A 7,105-nucleotide genomic window follows, 5' to 3' on the forward strand; every position below is an offset into this window, starting at 1 on the left:
ACATATCGGGAGATGACACTTTTGACATTTCGTTATCCGACAAAATGGGGAATGACACTTGAGAAAATAGAAAATGAGTGATATCTCATTATCCGACATACACCTTTGACATTCCGTTATCCGACAAAACGGGGAACGACACTTGAGGAAAAGAAATTGAGTGACGTCTCGTAATCCGAAAAAACAGGAGATGACACTTTTGACATTCCGTTATCCGACAAAACAGGGAATGACACTTGAGACAAATAAAAATTTAGTGACGTCTCATTATCTGACAAACTGGGAGATGACACTTGTGACAAATTTGAATGTATTTGCAAGCTACTTCTATAAATAAATTGCCACTTGCTGCTTGGGTCAAAACCTGAACTGAAGAAATACAGCCAAACAAAACTCTGGGTGACTAATACAATCATGTATTAATGATGTTGTGTATATGTTGTGTGTAACATCCCAGACTTCTTTCAGGATTGCCGACTGACCCCACAAACCAACACTAAAAATTTAGTGACGTCTCATTATCTGACAAACTGGGAGATGACACTTGTGACAAATTTGAATGTATTTGCAAGCTACTTCTATAAATAAATTGCCACTTGCTGCTTGGGTCAAAACCTGAACTGAAGAAATACAGCCAAACAAAACTCTGGGTGACTAATACAATCATGTATTAATGATGTTGTGTATATGTTGTGTGTAACATCCCAGACTTCTTTCAGGATTGCCGACTGACCCCACAAACCAACACTAAAAATTTAGTGACGTCTCATTATCTGACAAACTGGGAGATGACACTTGTGACAAATTTGAATGTATTTGCAAGCTACTTCTATAAATAAATTGCCACTTGCTGCTTGGGTCAAAACCTGAACTGAAGAAATACAGCCAAACAAAACTCTGGGTGACTAATACAATCATGTATTAATGATGTTGTGTATATGTTGTGTGTAACATCCCAGACTTCTTTCAGGATTGCCGACTGACCCCACAAACCAACACGAGTCTTTTCAGCTTGTTTTGTCCTCACTCGCACGCTTACCGGGAAACTTCCCGGTAGGTCACCCATCCCAAAATTTCTCCAAGTCAAGCACGCTTAACTATGGAGTTCTTATGGAATGAGCTACTGAAAAGAAGATGCATCTTGTTGATATAGGTAGTACCAAACAATTCTTATAAGCCTTCCTTCAACCATGTAGTCCCATACCTACACGGCCTCAGGATCCCTCTCATTCCGATGTGATTCAGTTCCTCTATAAGCTGTTGGGAGCCGCTCTATGTCGTGCCTTGTGCACCGGCGATCACTCCCCTGCGTTCGTCAGCCGTGGGTGTTACATCCCAGCAGCTTCCGCCTGGTTCGTCCCCGAACCACACCGTACTGGGAGAGGTCTGCTCTGATACCATTTGTAACATCCCAGACTTCTTTTAGGATTGCCGACTGACCCCACAAACCAACACGAGTCTTTTCAGCTTGTGTTGTCCTCACTCGCACGCTTACCGGGAAACTTCCCGGTAGGTCACCCATCCCAAAATTGCTCCAAGTCAAGCAAGCTTAACTATGGAGTTCTTATGGAATGAGCTACCAAAAAGAAGATGCATCTTGTTAATATAGGTAGTACCAAACAATTCTTATAAGCCTTCTTTCAACCATGTAGTCCCATACCTACACGGCCTCAGGATCCCTCTCATTCCGATGTGATTCGATTCCTCTATAAGCTGTCGGGAGCCGCTCATTGTCGTGCCTTGTGCACCGGCGATCACTCCCCTGCGCTCGTCAGCCGTTGGTGTTACATTGTATATGCATGAATGTATGAATACATGAATGTATGAATCTATGTATGGAAGTATAACTTGTATGATGGTGTAACTGTACGACTGTAAATAACTTGATGAAACAAGACTGGACAGGTAAGATGGGAAGTGGACCGACATTGTAGTACAAACACTCGACAATCTTCATTGAAGATAATATCATTGGAGAAGGATCAAACCATTGTAGGGGTAAAGCCCGACCTAAGGTAGCAATTGATGATGAAGTAGACAAATCTTGGGGAGAAAGCCCATTGTTAACCCAAAGAACAGAAGAAGTCGCCATTTGTGATCCGGCACAAAGTATTCTTTTATTGACACACTTGAACTATCATGCCTCTGTCTTTTTTTTTGTTGAGAATCCCTAACTTTTGCCTGGACCGCCCTTTCGGGTTTTTAGTCCACCGTGTTGGAACAAAATATGTTTAACAATACCACTTTAAGTTTTGATGATAAAAAGGTATTAAAAATGCCAATTGGATATGCTAATATGTGTTTCAAGTGTGCAGCACCATAAACAAAAATTTATATCAAATATAGGTTCTGGAAGGACAGATGAGCGCAATGGAATTCCAAAATGAAGCTTGTGTTGCAAGAAAAAAGCATCTGAAGAAAAGTGTGTCTGATGATCATCAGAAGCGGAAGTCATCAGAAGTTGTTCATCAAAAGCTGTCTACTAGAAGCTGACGTCATTAGAAGCTGAGATCATTAGAAGTTGAAGACCGGAAGCTTCAGTTTGTTATAAGTTTTTATTTTGAATGCTTATGATTGCAGAAGAAATGAAAGCTTGGAGCAACGACTAATTCAGAGGAATTTGAAGGCATTGGATGCTTATCCACTGAAGAGCGCAGAAAAAAAAGAACAATAGTACAATTGTACAACCACTACTCCACTGACCATGTCTGTTATAGTACCACAATAGAGTTGCACCTACGCTGATTATTCTCTATACAAGGAATGGATTTGAAATTGTTCCCTCATAGGACAATAACCAAATCAAGCAACATATCATTGGTGATTATCAAGCTTCAACAATGACTCTTTTTGATGTACTGACAATCTACAACGTCTCTTTCACACCTCTATATAAAGGAGTGAAAACTTGAAGATTAAAAGAGAAACTTACAACAATTTTACAAGCGACAAAACTCTGCTGAAATTGTTCCACATCAAAGTTCACTTAGAATTTCTTAACAACTTTCATATCTTAGAAATTTTATAGTATTAAGAGTATTATCTGATTTGTATTGTAGACACCACTGATTGTATATCAAGTGTTCAACCTCAAACATTTTCTTTGCAAGTCTGTTTGATTATAAGTCTCTCGCAGTTGTGCTTGAGCATATGAAGTCTCTTGCAGTTGTGCTTGAGCATAGGAAATCTCTTGCTTTTGTGCTTGAGTTAGTTTGAAGTCTCTTGCTTTTGTGTTTGAGTAATTGTAATCAGATATTGATTTTAGTGAACTCTTCTTGGAAGTGCAAGGGGGACAAGACTACTTCTAGATTGTGGAAGGAACCTATATAATTTCTCTGTCTCTCTCTCTCTCTCTCTCTCTCTCTCTCTCTCTCTCTCTCTCTCTCTCTCTCTCTCTCTCTCTCTCTCTCCTCTTCGTATTTAACCACTACAATTAGACTCTGAACATTGCATCAGAACCTAAACTCTATCAGCTTCTAATAAGTAAATTCAGTTTTAGGAGAAGAAAAATCTAACACAATTCAACCTCCCTTTCTTGTGTTTTTCTCATCTTCACACTAGGAATATATATTTTTTTTTTAGAATCCGTAACTTTTGTCTGGACCGCCCTTTCGGGTTTTCAGTCCACCAGGAATGTATTCTTTTTTGTGCCCCTAATTTTTTTCTGGACTGCCCTTTCGGGTTTTCTGTCCACCGGGACGCTCATTTTTGCCTAAGCTGCCTTTTCAGATTTTCGACTTAGCGAGCTTTTCTTTTTCTTTTTGTTTTTTTTGGACAGAGGTTTTCTCACAGCCTTGGTCGTACTTATCTTGCAGAATTTAACCGTTCATGAGACGGATGTTGATTTATGCTTCTCCTACTCATGAGTTCAAAAAAGATGTACTTATTGTTTATGCTTTTCAAAAGACATGAAAAAATTTTAAAAGAATTTTTTTGAAAATTTTTGTTTTAAGTATTAACATCAAAAATAGAAGAAATTTTGTAAATAGAATGAATGAGAATTTCAAGTAAATGGGCACAAGCTCAAAAAGTATTATGGAGTGGTGGCCTACCAATGGCGTGGCTCCACGGATCTTTAAATTCCACCGTTTCGAGTCTTTGATTTGCAGATGCTTCAAACCGGAGATCTTTTGACCGTTGAGGTGCCCCAAGTGAATCACGTCTGACCCGATGCAGTTACTTTGTCATAATCCTTAACTTTTGCATAGATTGCCCTTTCGGGTTTCAACCTATCAGGATAATCATTTTTTTGTTCATGTCTCTAATTTTTGCTTGGACCGCCCTTTCGAGTTTTCAGTCCACCGAGACGCTCATTTTTGCCTAAGTCCCCTTTTTAGGTTTGCGACTTATCGAGCTGGTTTTATTTTTTTATTTTTACAACGTATTTCTTGACTGCATCGGCATTCACAGGACGTGCGAGTTCGTCACCATCCTTTGTAATTAGGCATCCCTTTGCCCCTGGAGTCTGGTTGAAAAGATAATATATGTTTGCTATGCATCACAAACATAGAATTTCTTATAAACTTTCATATATTAGAAATTTTAGAGTCTTAAGAGTCTTATCTGATTGGTATTGTGAACACCGTTGATTGTATATTAAGTGTTCAAACCCAAACATATTTCTTTGTAATTGTGTTTGTTTAGAAGTCTCTTGCTTTTGTGCTTGAGCATAGAAAACCTCTTGCTTGTGTGCTTGATTATTTTAAGAGAAATTTAATTATAAGTTTTTATATAACCACATTACTATGTAGGCTAAAGGGACAAATACAACACATTGATTTACTTAAGAGACATTTAGTAATGATTTTAATTTTAGAAAGGTTGTTAACATCTTCATAATATATGAAAACTATTTAATGTACATAAGGCAAAAAATAAATTTTATAAATCGTAAATTGATAAAAACATATTTTATCTCTTACATCCAAAGAGGAGAAAGTATGTCTCAAATTGTCAAGTTTGTTTATCTTATGATTATTTATTTTTCACTATTTATTGTTGCAATAAACGTCGATGGTAATCCATTTTCTATCTTACTCAAATTTATTAGTTCCTTCCTACATAATATTTTTTCTTATTTTAGTTACATCCTTGTATTTTTTTTTATCACAGCATTTTCTATATGTCAAAACAATTCTGATTGTAAAGATCAGGAAATATGCTTGCCTCCAAAAAAACATTGGTGCAATATGATTGTGCCAGTTATGATCGAGGAAACATTGGTAGGTAATTGTGAATGTATTTGAGATAATGTGCCCATAAGATTCTGCTAGAAATTTCCATAAGCTTTCATTTAGTAATTGTAGAGGAACCCAATAATTTGTATTTTCTTACCTTTCTAATTTCATGGACCATATAAATAATTATGATTTTGCACTAAATAATTTGATTGTAAAGTTATGAAATAAGGATGTAAAGAATAATGTTTAGATTGTTTTCTATCTTTATTCCGGATAATTCATGGCCCTAATAATATCTTGAATGATTAAGTTGAAAAATATTATATGTTACCTATATGCCTATAAATTTTTATTTATGACATAAATTGTTACATGCATTTCTCTTCCATTCTAATTTTTGTATAACCTCCAATGTTTTGCTCTCCTTTAAAATACATAAAAAACGATAATGTTACTTAGACAATTATAATAATCTTGTAAAATAATTGTGTAGGTGTTGGTGAGACAAACTTATTTGTAATTTTTAACAAATAAATGAAAATACAAAGAGCAATTAATTAGGTTTACACTTAAGGTATTAGCTCAGTGGTAAGAGTTTAACTATGTAACCTTAATGTTTTGAGTTCGAATCCCCTAAGGAACAATAGTAAAATAAACATTTTTGTCACTTTAATTAATAAAAAAAATAGCAATAAGGGGCATCTAAGGTTCAATGTAAGGTGATAAGCCTACAAGTGCACGATTTTGTCGTGTAATTAAAAGATCGTTCGTGTAGGGATTTGCGAGTATAAAAAAATTCTCCTAGTTTCTTTACCTATAAATGTTTAATATTTGAGAGGTTGATGATTTGTGAGTATCAAAAGTTTCTCCTAATTTCTTTAGTATTAAAGATTCTTGGAATTATTGAATTTCATCACAATGATGAACCAACTAAATCTGAATCATTCCTAATTCTATGAAATTTTAAACTCTAAATATGAGGTAATTCTAAGGTATGTAATGCCCTCTTTTAAGGATGCAAAAGTGTATTCTAAACCAATTTAGTCCCCTATTCTTATGGATTCAATTTTGCTAAAATCAATTAAGTTTTATTACCTCATTTAACATCTAGATATTTTAGACTATTCTCATATTTCAAATCCCTTGTCCAATCATATATTTCTAGCATCTACCTTCACCTTTAGGTACATAGTTTGATGCCTAACATGTTTTAAATTATTTTGTTATGATGATTCAATTGTTATATGTTGATATCGATTTCAACTTGTGTTACAACGTTGATACAATATGTTTTGAAAGATTATGACCATGTGATTGTTTGATCTTATATCAATTGTGATCTTCGATCGTTTAGTTACTTTCAAACAATCATTTCCCGATTAAAACTTAAAAACAATAGATTGAATTATGTTCTTTGAAACTCCTAAACAAAAAGAAAGAATTAGAATTAAAGAAAAATTTATTACTGGATTACTTTTTCATAATCCAATACAAGAAAAAATTTTCTCAATCATCATACTGATGGGCCTAGAGCAAAAATAAAAGAAAAACAAAAGTAAATAAACTTAAAACCTTATTGAAATGCAAAGAACAAGATACATGATCATGCGCTAAGAGTTTACAATGAAGTGATGATGAGATGCAAGTATTATTAGCCAATTCATAGATAGACTCTAAATTTGTGAAATTCATTAGCCACAAGACTTAACTACACCTAATTCTACAAAACCATTCGAATAGACAAAGTAAAACATATAGTTTTACTGTTGATGGTAGGCTATGACCATAGTGATTGGCTACAGGTGGTCGTAACCAACTATGACTTTAGCCTCCTTTTGATTTAAATAGTTTTATGATGAATTTCCACTATTTCTTCATCAATTCTTCAAGATCTCTTGACCATATCTATTTATTGGAAAATAGAT

General features: G+C 35.0%; 1 long non-coding RNA gene across 1 annotated transcript; it reads left to right on the top strand.

Moving 5' to 3' along the window:
- Nucleotides 1-4,876: 4,876 nt before the first annotated feature.
- LOC146954283 (uncharacterized) lies at nucleotides 4,877-5,429 on the top strand. The gene is made up of 2 exons (XR_015012619.1): nucleotides 4,877-5,016; nucleotides 5,113-5,429. It is a non-coding gene; the product is annotated as an uncharacterized LOC146954283 (long non-coding RNA).
- Nucleotides 5,430-7,105: the final 1,676 nt, after the last annotated feature.

The sequence above is a fragment of the Medicago sativa genome, chromosome 1, assembly GCF_051527215.1.
Source record: "Medicago sativa cultivar Bolivia chromosome 1, Bolivia_mono, whole genome shotgun sequence".
NCBI lineage: Eukaryota > Viridiplantae > Streptophyta > Magnoliopsida > Fabales > Fabaceae > Medicago > Medicago sativa.